This window comes from Hippopotamus amphibius, chromosome X, assembly GCF_030028045.1.
Source record: "Hippopotamus amphibius kiboko isolate mHipAmp2 chromosome X, mHipAmp2.hap2, whole genome shotgun sequence".
Lineage (NCBI taxonomy): Eukaryota > Metazoa > Chordata > Mammalia > Artiodactyla > Hippopotamidae > Hippopotamus > Hippopotamus amphibius.
In genome coordinates, this window is record NC_080203.1 from 95,465,702 (window position 1) to 95,476,839 (window position 11,138).

Consider the following 11,138-nt stretch of genomic DNA (forward strand, 5'->3'; position numbering starts at 1 on the left):
AGTTCTGCCACCAGTTTCTGACTTTCTTGTGATCTGTCCTCTGATCCTGGACCTGTGCCAAATTTGACATTATTTTCTAATGTGCTGAAACTTAATAGATGCACAGTTTGGATAAGAAGCACTTTCAAGATGATTAAAAATATACAATAAAGATTGACATTAAGCATTAGGAAAGAGTTGATTTCATAAATGCCTTGAGGCCTGTCTAATGACCTTTAGCATTCTGTTAGTACAGGTTATTTACAAGAGCTAGCATGTCAAATTTCAGTATAATTTAGTTTAATAAAAACCAATTTCCAGATAGGCTGACTGTGGTTCCAGGTAAGGTAGAATAGATGCATTTCTCCTTATTCCTCCCACAAAGTGTAACTAAAATTCTCAAACATAATGTATTTGTAAAATAAAGATAAGACTCTGAAGGATAGGGAAAAGAAGGTGGACTGACTAGGGACCTTGGGAGTTGAGGAACAACAAAGGTGTGAGTTGCCTGGGTTTTCTTTTTGCCTCTATATCCTAGGATAGGTGCTGAAGAATCCAGCAGGCCAGAAATGCCAATGGCCACAGACCAAAAAAGCCCCATGAAAAGCCTATTATCCCTAGCAAAAGGGCAGGGAAAGGGTCAGCCTAGAAAGACAGAACCCAAGCACCACAGAAGAAATGCCCCCTCCTGTCAGCAGAGGCCTAATGGGAAGCCAGGGCTTCTGGACTACCACCCCCACCTGGCAATAACCAGGTGATGCTCCCTTCTACCAGCCAGTGTCAATGGAGGCCTGCTGAAATAAAATTCAGAGATTCATAACATATGTTCAAAGGTATGCCAAATGTTCAGGATACAATAAAAAAAAATCACTTGTTGAACCAAGAACCAGGGAGATTTTGACTTGAATGAAAGACACCTGACAGATGCCAACACTGAAACAACACACATACTGAAATTATCCAAAAAGGATTTTAAGCCACTATCATAAAAATACTTCAATTAGCAATTACAGACACACTTGAAGCAAAAAAATGAAAACAAAAACAAAAAACAGAGAGGGGGGGAAGGGAGGGGGAGAGAGAGAGAGAGAGAAATGCCTGGCAAAGAAATATAATACAGAAATGAAAAAAGAACCAACTGGAAAATTTAGAACTGTAAAATACAATAAACAAAAATTTAAAAAGCTTGCTGGATAGGCCTAATTGCAGAATAGAGATGACACAGTGTAAAGAACTAGTGAATCTGAAAATATAACTATAAAAATTACCCAATCTGAACAAAAAAGAGAAAGCAGAGTGAAAAAAAGAAGAGGGCATCAGGGACCTGTGGTACTACAATAAATGATCTACTGTTCTTTTTTTTTTTAATCAGAGTTCCAGAAAAAGAGGGAAAAGAGATTGAGGCTGGAAAAGTATTTGAATAAATATGGCTAAAATTTTCCCACATTTGGCAAAAGACACAAACCTAAGATTCAAAAAGCTGGGTGAATCCCCCAACAAAACCCCAAAGAAATCTATACCGAGATACAGCATAATCAAATTTCAGGAAAGTAAAGACAAAAAAAAAAATCTTGAAAGCAACTAGAGAGAAATGACGCACTACTAATGGAAACAATTATTTGAATGTCAGTGGATTTCATATCTGAAACCATGAGGCCAGAATGAAGTGGCATGACATTTTTCAAGAGCTGAAAGAACTGTCAACTCAGGCTTCTTTATTCCATGATAATATCCTTCAGGAATGAAGGTGCAATAAAGACATTCTCAGATGAAGGAAACTAAGAGGGAAACAGGAACAAAAAAAAGAGGGAAAAAAACAAGTCAAGTTTTTAAAATGGCAGATTTAAGCCCTATACTATCAATAATTACATTAAATATAAATGGTCAAAAAACACAAATACAATGTACAAAAAAAGACCAGCAGAACAGTTAAAAATGTGACCCATCTATATGCTCATATAAAACATATAAAATCCATTTTATATATGAATATGCTCATATAGAACATTATAAAATTCATTTCAGATATGATATAGGTAGGTTGAAAGTAAAAGGGTGAAAAAGATAACCACACAAATATTAAAAGAAAGTAAGAGTGGTTATAGTAATGTCAGATAAAATAGACTTTGGAGCAAAGAAAATTACCAGGGACAATGAAGGACAGTACATAATGGTAAAATGTTCAACTTACCAAGAAGACAATAGCAATCCTAAATGTATATTTGTATAGCAAACAACAGACCTTAAAATTCCTTGAAGCAAAAACTGAAAGAATAGAAAGGAGAAACAGACATGTCCACATTTATAGTTAGAAACTTCAATACCTCTTTCTCAAAACTTGAAAGAATTACCAGACAGAAAATCAATGATAGGGAACTAAACAATACCATCAACCAAATGTTTCAATTGACATTTATACACCATTGCACCTAATAACAGTAGAAACACATTCTTTTTAAGCATAAGTGGAACATTCCCAACATAAACCATATCCTGGTTCACAAAACAAACCTGAACAAATTTAAAGGAATTGAAATAATAATACAGAGCATATTCTCTAACCCTGATAGAATCAAACTAGAAATCTATAACAAAAAGATAGCAAGAAATTCTCCAGACTCTTGGAAATTAAAGAACATACCTCTAAATAGTCCATGGGAATGAAATGTAACACACCAAAATTTGTGAACATGGCCAAAGCAATACTGAGAGTGAAATGTATAGTATTAGATGCTTACATTAGAAAAGAGGAAAGATCTCAAATCAATTATCTAAGCACCCACCTCAAGAAACTGACAAAATTTAACAAACTGACAAAATTTAACACCCATTCATCATAAAAATTCTCAGCAAACTAGGGGTAAAGGACAACTTCAACTTAATTTTAAAAATCTACATAAACCTTCATCTAACCTCATTATTTATGATGGGAGACTGAATACTTTCCCTTTAAGATCAGGAAGAATACAAAGGTGTCTATACTTACCATTCTTATTCAACATAGTGCTAGAAGTTCTAGCTAATGAAATAAGGCAATAAAAAGAAAAACCATATTGATTGGAAAGAAAGAAAACTGTCCCTATTTGTGATTATATGATTATGTACATAGAAAATCCCAAGGAATGTACAAAACAAACTCCTAGAACTAATAAGTGAATTCAGCAAATTTTCAGGCTACAAGATCAATATTTTAAAAAATCAACTTTATTTATATGTATTAGAAATGAACATCTTGAAACCAAATTTTAAAACTCATACTATTTATAATTGCTCAAATTAAATAGGTATAATCTAACAAAACAATAAAGAACTTGCATGCTAAAAACTACAAAACACCAATAAAAGAAATCAAACAATATCTAAATCAATAGATATAATTACATTCATGGATTGGAAGACTCAAGTAAAGATGTCATTTTTCCCCAAATTGATGTATAGTTTTAACAGTATTCCTATCAAATTCTATCAATGCCTTTTATACATATAGATGAGCTTATTCTAAAATTTACATGGAAAGGCAAAGAAACTAGAATAGCTAAAACCTTTTTGGAAAAGAATAAAGTAGGAATAATCACTTCAATATTATGCTACATCTAACTACATTAATGAAAACTGTGATACTGGTGAAGGACAGACAGTTTTTAGACATGACATCAAATGCACAATCCACAAAAGAAAAAATGATAAATTGGATTTCATCAAAATTTTAAAACTTCTGCTCTGCAAAAGATCTTGTTAAGAGGATGAAAAAACAAGATACAGTCTGGGAGAAAATATTTGCAACCACATATCTGACAAAGGGCTTTTATCTAGAATATACAAATAACTCTCAAAATTCAAGAGTAAAAGACAATCCAGTTAGTAAATGGGCAAAACACCTGAACCAACATTTCACCAAATAGGAGATATGGATGGCAAATAACCACATAAAAAGGTGTTCAACATCACTAGGCACTAGGAAAATGCAAATGAAGACTACAATGACATACCACTTCATACCTATTAGCACGGCTAAGATACCACATAGCAACAATACTGAATGCTGGGGAGGCCGCATGGAAATTTCTCTCTCATACGTTGCTGGTGGGAATGTAAAATGGTACAGCCACCCTGAAAATTAGTTTGGTAGTTTCTTATAAAACTAAACATACATATACCACACAATCCAGCAACTCCACTCCTGGGCATTCATCTCAAAGAAATGAAATTTTACATTCACACAAAAACCTATACTCAAATATTCCTTGCAGATTTATTTGTAATAAGTCCAAAACTGGAAACAATCCTAATGCCCTTCCAATGGGTTAATGGTTAAACAAAGTGTGGTACATCCATACCATGGAACACTACTCAGCAATGAAAAGGATACACGCAACAACCTGGATGGATCTCCAGAGAATTACACTCAATGAAAACAAACAATTTCAAAAGGTTATATATTGTATGATTCCATTTATGTAACAATCTTGAAATAATAGTTATAGAGATGAGGTACAGATTAGTGTTTGCCAGGGAAAGGGGTGGGATGAGGTGAGGTATGTGACTATAAAGGGATAGCATAAGAGAGTTTCTTTTTGCTGATGGAACAGTTCTGTATCTTGATTGTGGTGGTGTTTACATACATGTGATAAAATTACACAGATCTGTGCATACACATACACACAGAATGAGTACATGTAAAAACTGCTGAAAACTGAATAAGACCTATAGATTGTACCAATGTCAATTTCCTGGTGTTGATATTGGTCTACGTGTAAGACATTATCTTCGGGAAAAGCTGGATGAAGGGTACACTGGACCTCTCTGTACTATTTTTGCAACTTCCCATGAGTATAATTACTTCAAAATAAAAAGTTTTCCTCTGTCACTCTTTCTTTGTGCAATGCATTCAGCTCTCCATTTGGGTCATTTTAAAGACTTGAGAACAACTTGGCATTAACTCGGGGTGGCTTTCTGTCAATAACTAACCAAGTGCTAAATGTTGCCTGATCAGATCCCACGTCCCGACAGACATTTATGGAGATACTATCAGCCCAACCTCTGGACCCATAAGCACTCTTTAAATCCTTTTATTAAAAACCTTCTTTAGGGACTTCCCTGGTGGCACAGTGGTTCAGAATCCGCCTGCCAATGCAGGGGACACGGGTTCAATCCCTGGTCCGGGAAGATCCCACATGCCGCGAAGCGACTAAGCCTGTGTGCTGCAATTACTGAGCCCACGTGCTACTGAAGCTTGCGTGCCTAGAGCCTGAGCTCTGCAACAAGAGAAGCCACCATGATGAGAAGCCTGTGCACTGCAACAGAGTAGCCCCTGCTCATCTCACCTAGAGAAAGCCTGCCCATGCAGCAACAAAGACCCAACACAGCTAAAAAAAAATTAATAAAATAAACTTTTTAAAAAAAAAACCTTTAAATTTTTTAAAAAATCTACCTGAAATGCTGCTTTACATAAGTCCAAATTTTTTATCAAATCACCCAGCAGTACAAGGTGGGAGAAGAGGAGAGACAGGTGCCCTCAAAGATCTACTGCTGCCTCTGGAGTATTTGAATAACAGTTCTGAAGTCCTGCTAAGCCAGGCTGGGCACAGGCAGTAACCCCACAAGGCCCTTTCTTCACGTCAGAAATGGATTCCCATCCTTCTGGTTTGGTCTCTGTTCCTGAATGTCACTACACCAGGGCAGAGATGCTCAAATACCTTCCAGTTTCTGACTTCACCTCCAAGTAGACCCTACAAAAACCATCAGTTAATTTCCCACCTTTTTTTTTTATTACTTTTGGTTGTGTTTGAAACATAAACATGTCCATGAATTCTTAGTGTGATGTTCCCCCAAATTCTTAAGCCTCTTAGATACAGGATTAAGAATTTAATTAATTCCATACCCCACTCTTCTTAATAGTATGGGGCCAGATTCATTTGCAGCCATGAAGTATTCAAGTCTGGGTGCATGGTTTAAAACTGAATTCTCAAGTTATCAGCCAGCTACAGTTACTAATTATCCAGCTTTGCCCTTTTCCCCAACTGCTAGATGTTTAACAATGTAGAACTGAAATTTAAGCTACTAAACTTCTTGGTTAAAATGATTTCCACTTGCCCAGTGTCTGGGGAGAATGTTTGCTACTGCCTGAACCACCTGAAATGGTGTAGACCCTTCTGGTCATTCCGAAGTCAGAAGTATTTAAAGACCTATCCTGTATAATAATAGAGAATAGATAATTTTAAAAACTGTCTTAGTGGAATTAACTTCCAGAATTACCGAGATTTCTGTACATCGTTTTGTGAAGCATGTATAAAAGGTCTTTCTTTTTAATGTGGCACTTAAGTGTGAAATCATTCCTTAATACTCAAATTAATTCACAAATTCACTTGCACTTTTAAAAAATGGATTGTTTACTTAAAGATTCAAAGTCATACTCCCTTGAGTTGGGTGTATTTTATCTCCTTTGCTACAGTTCCCCCGAGTATTTAAATGACCAGCCGGGCCCTAAATGCAGCTGGTTGACCTACTAATAGCCTCACTGCCATCAAAGGGAAACTTCATTCCAGGCCGCGATTGCCTGCAGTTGGCTTGGCTGAGGCTCCCCAGGGCGGAATAATTCAGGAAGACACACTCTTAGCATTTTAATCATACTTTTTTCAACCTTCGAAGCTGGGATGGGGGAGGAGGAAGAATCAACTTTCTGCCTGCCTTCAAGGTTGAGAACAGAAGATTCGGCCAAAAGAATCTGCCTCTCTCAGTGGCCCTTCCTGGTCCGTTTCAAGTCAGGTACCGAGCCCTGGGCGTCCCCCGCGGGGCACCTCCCTCCCCCCCTTGAATTGTACTTGTAAGATTTCTACTAGCCCCTCTTTCCTTCCAGTTTTTCTTGGTTTCGCCTGTCCCTGCCCACACACTTGTGGCAGGTGAGGTGCCCCGCGTTCCCCACCAGAAGCCACTTCACAGACCCTAAAAGTTGGTGCCAGGACTTGGCACTGCGGCGGCGGGGAGCTGAGGTTTCCGGGTATTTAGCGGGTCCCGTTATCGCGGGGGAATTACTTTCCAGCCTATTGTAACAGCCTTCCTCCTGGACCCGCTGCAGGACAAATGGTCCGAGGACAGCCATTAGCCTCCTTTTCAAGGGCAACGCGTTCTTGCGGGTGAGGGTGGGGGGAGGTCATCTCCCAACATCCTACTCTGGAACCGCCCTCTGTGGGTTATGTTACCATCTAACTTTATCTGTTAACCCGGGTTAAGCATTTTTCACCTTCCTGTTTTCACCTCAAATTAGTGAAACGCAGTGCCAAGGAAAACGGAAATGACTGACAAAGTTTGTGACAATAGAGCCATTAAGTTGTCTTTTTTTTCTTTTTTTCTTTTTAAGGGAGCTGCCTAGGGATAATGTTAAAATAATACTTGAAATACCAAAAATGTCAAAGTGCAAGCATTCCCTCCCTGTGACTCTAAAGCAAAATGGAATAGGAAACACTGAGTTTGCTAATATACCACACTCCCCCCCCAAATAGCCAAAAATGTACTTTAAGCAGCATACGTTATAAATCATTTCCAGACTTTCAATCTGAAAAATGAAGTGGCAGTGGCGGAGACACCAGTATCTTTGCATTGGTCAATAATAGTTTCAGTCCCATTTAATACATGAAACAACTCTCTCTTTAGGTGAAAACAGAGACTGAGTTTAAAAGAAAACAAAGGGACTTCGCTGGCGGTCCAGTGGTTAAGACTTTGCCTTCCAATGCTGGGGGTGTGGGTTCGATCCCTGGTCAGGAAGCTAAGATCCCACAAGCCTTGCGGCCAAAAACCCAAAACATAAAACTGAAGCAATACTGTAACAAATTCAATGAAGACTTTAAAAAGTGGTCCACATCAAAAAAAAAAAAAAAAAATCTTTAAAAAAAATAAAAATGAACAGAAAAAAAAAAAAAAGAAAGAAATACAAACAAATAAAAACTCTTGCCTGGGGAGTAAAGGGGAAACTAGAGGAGAAGCCACTTGCCTAGCTCTGGGCAGCCCATGTCCAGAGCTGAGATGCATCCCCACCCCTCCCTGCCCCCAGTGGGAGAAGAAGACTCACTTCTCTGCTCCGGAAATTAGAGTAAAACCTCATTCCATGTGACTCATTAGTCAAGCCCCAGAGTTAGCTAGTGCAAAAATGAAATGGCCATGACATTTCCCCAGTAGAAGAGAATAAAATAATAACACGTTTCCAATTTTATCATACCCACCCCCAGCTAAAAATTTCCCAAATTTTTGAGCTCACTTCAGAACAAAAGGAATGTGCTCCAAACCAGTGTTAATAACACTTGGAAAGAGGTGAGTTTGCCTAGTTGACTTTTGTTTTTCCCTTTCATTGAGCTGCTCCAAGATATAATTTTAATTGTTGTACATAATTGCTTTTGTGAGTAAAGTCGTTTCCAACTCAAATAAAGGAATGAAGTCAGTATAATATATATTTGACCGCCCACTTGCAGATGTTTGCCATCTACCAAGTTGGGGTGGCAGGGGTTAGTGAGGGCACAGGGATGGGAAGTGACCAGAGCTTGGAACTGGCATTCAGGCAGCCCTTTGGCCCGTACAGGGGCTATGGGTCAATGGAGTAGGGGGCACTAGGGCCGCCTCCCATCAGCTCCAGGATTCACAGGTTAGGATGGCTAGTTAGGGTACAGAGTCTGTGGGTCAGCCCAGGTCTAGCCCATCACTTCTGGTTCTCCCTGCAGAGAGAGGCACTGTGTCTGTTTCACCTTTCCCTGGCGCTGTCCACAGTCTGGCGGGGATAAAATGGCCCATGGCCAAGAGCAGGTTCACATTCGCAAAGGACACTGGAGAGCCATACACCAGTCCTCTCCTGGGACCATAGGATTGCCAGAGATTGCCATACATAGGAGCAGGACATGGATTTTTCCTGAGCTCAAAATGATTTCTCTTCCCCTTTCACTGTTGAGAAATAAAAATAAAATAAATCTAAAAGGCATTCAATAATGCTGGGAGTTTTGTTGTTCTTTGGGAGGGCTGTGTGTGTTTATTTTCAGCCGACCATCTCCTTTATGTAAAGTAGTCCCCTTGGCGATTCCCAGTGGGGGTGGGGGCGGTGGGGGGGGTGATGGGGGGAGGGGAGTGCACAAAAAGGCAACAAAAGTTTAACTTTTTTGTTGTTTGCAGAACTTGAAAAATGTGTTGTTTCCCCTTCTCACATTCCTGTTAGCAATATCCTTTATTAGAGGAAGAGACAACATCTATTGCATTGCTTCGAAAATCTATATATTTAACATGCGCCAGCTCTAGGCTGCTCGAAAGGAAGTCCTATTTTTAAAACATTATCTTGATTTTAGTATTTCTGGCTTACTGTTCCCATAAGCTCTCTGAGGCAGTAATGAGCCCTTTTTGGTAATGTCTGGTCTCAGCCATGGGGAAAGTGACCCTCAAAGCCCTGGGACATTTTTCCTTGATGTTCACCTGATCTGAATGCCAGGACTGCTTCAGCCAGCCTCCCAGTTCATGGGGGGTGGGGGTGGGGGAGCTGCTCATAACTTCACCAGTTCATCATCTATACAAACGAACTCAGTTTTGAGCCCCCACCCACTCCCCATACCTGATAAACGCTGCTGTAATGTTCTATTTCAGCCTTTCAGTTAGGCTGCTTTCTCTCTGTTTCCAGCCTGCTGGTTACTGTGACCAAACCATCTTAATCACACAATATTAATCTGTCCAAGCTGGCCCTCTAGGTGTTTGCATTTCAGGCCAGATTTGAGGCTTCTTACTGGCAGGGCCCAGAGACTGCCCTGTATTCTCACAACTCTCCCTGTGCCTTCGGGGCTCCTTCTAACACCTCTGCCTGAAGATAATACGTAACAGAAAGGGCTTCCATTCCACCAGTGAAAAAACATCTCTACCTCAGTGGCTATTTTTAAAGTGTGACTCTACAGCCAAGCCCCCTGCTGCATTCGTTTTAGGGTAGGGGAAATGTACTCAGTGTGGTCATCGATGAAGTCAAACGTGGTGGTCGTCTTCCTCCACCTCTTAACCCTCCAAATTCCAAAACATTCACTATCAGCTGCTGCTCAGATGTCTTCCCAGCATCCAGCAGACTAACAGCTGCTGGCCCGGTGCCCGTGGGCTGGAGCAGAGCTGAAGGCTTCCCGTTCCCATGAAGACATCACCGAGCTCGGCAACTTTGTTCGGGCTGAAACTGCTTCCTGTTCAGCTCCCCAATAGTTCTCCACTTCCCTGTGTTCTTGAACTTGGGCCACAGCTGTTTCTTAGTCCCCGCTGTTCTTATTTTATACTGCACCTGAGCAGAAACGGTTCTTTGAATAGTACAAGTTCCGAGAGGATGAGGGGCCAGGGGACCTCACAGAGACAGGGGTTCATTTATTTGTCACCTTGTTCGACTGGACACACAAAAGCAAGTCCTGGTCAGCTTTTTTTAGTTGCAGTCTTTTCTGTGCTGCTTGTACTGAGAATAGGCTGAGAAAAGGCATACTGAGGAATTTTAAGCCAGCTGCTTATAAATGTTTTCTAAAAGCATCACTCCCAACTATTTATATTACATTTGTATTCATGGAAAACAAATCCCTGCCCAGGCTAAAAAAGCCTCTTTGAAAACCCTCTGAATCCTGCCTCAACAACTGCAAATGGGTACTTCTGCCCTCTACCCCCGCCCCCCCTCCCCCCACCCCCCAATAAAGAGGGCTCTCCGGCGTATAGAGAAAATGTATAGACTTCAACCTTATTTAAAATCAGCCTCAGTTCCCCAGTGATAGTGTCCCCAAATAGCTGAAGTTCAAGTCACTAGGTACAATCCCCTGCAGCAGTACCAGGAGGAGGCCAGCTTAATAAGAAGCTTGCTACAATCTGACGCCCTGTGTAAGTGTGGTTTCATAAAGGGATGATCATTTTGATTGCAAAATGTGTCCAGTCCTTCAAAAGAATCACAAACATGACACTTTGTAAATCCAGGTGCATTGAAGAAGGACTAAGAAATGAATTTCATCTCAGCATCTGGTTACCACAACCTGAGGTGGGAGGCAATTATTCACTGTCTGAGATGAACTGTAGGGTCAGAGAGCACCAGGGTGCTGGGAAAAAGGATTTTCCACCCATCACACTAGCCAAGTTGAAAAAAAAAAAAGATAAAATGCTTGTTGTTGAAAGTCTAGGAAACAGACGCT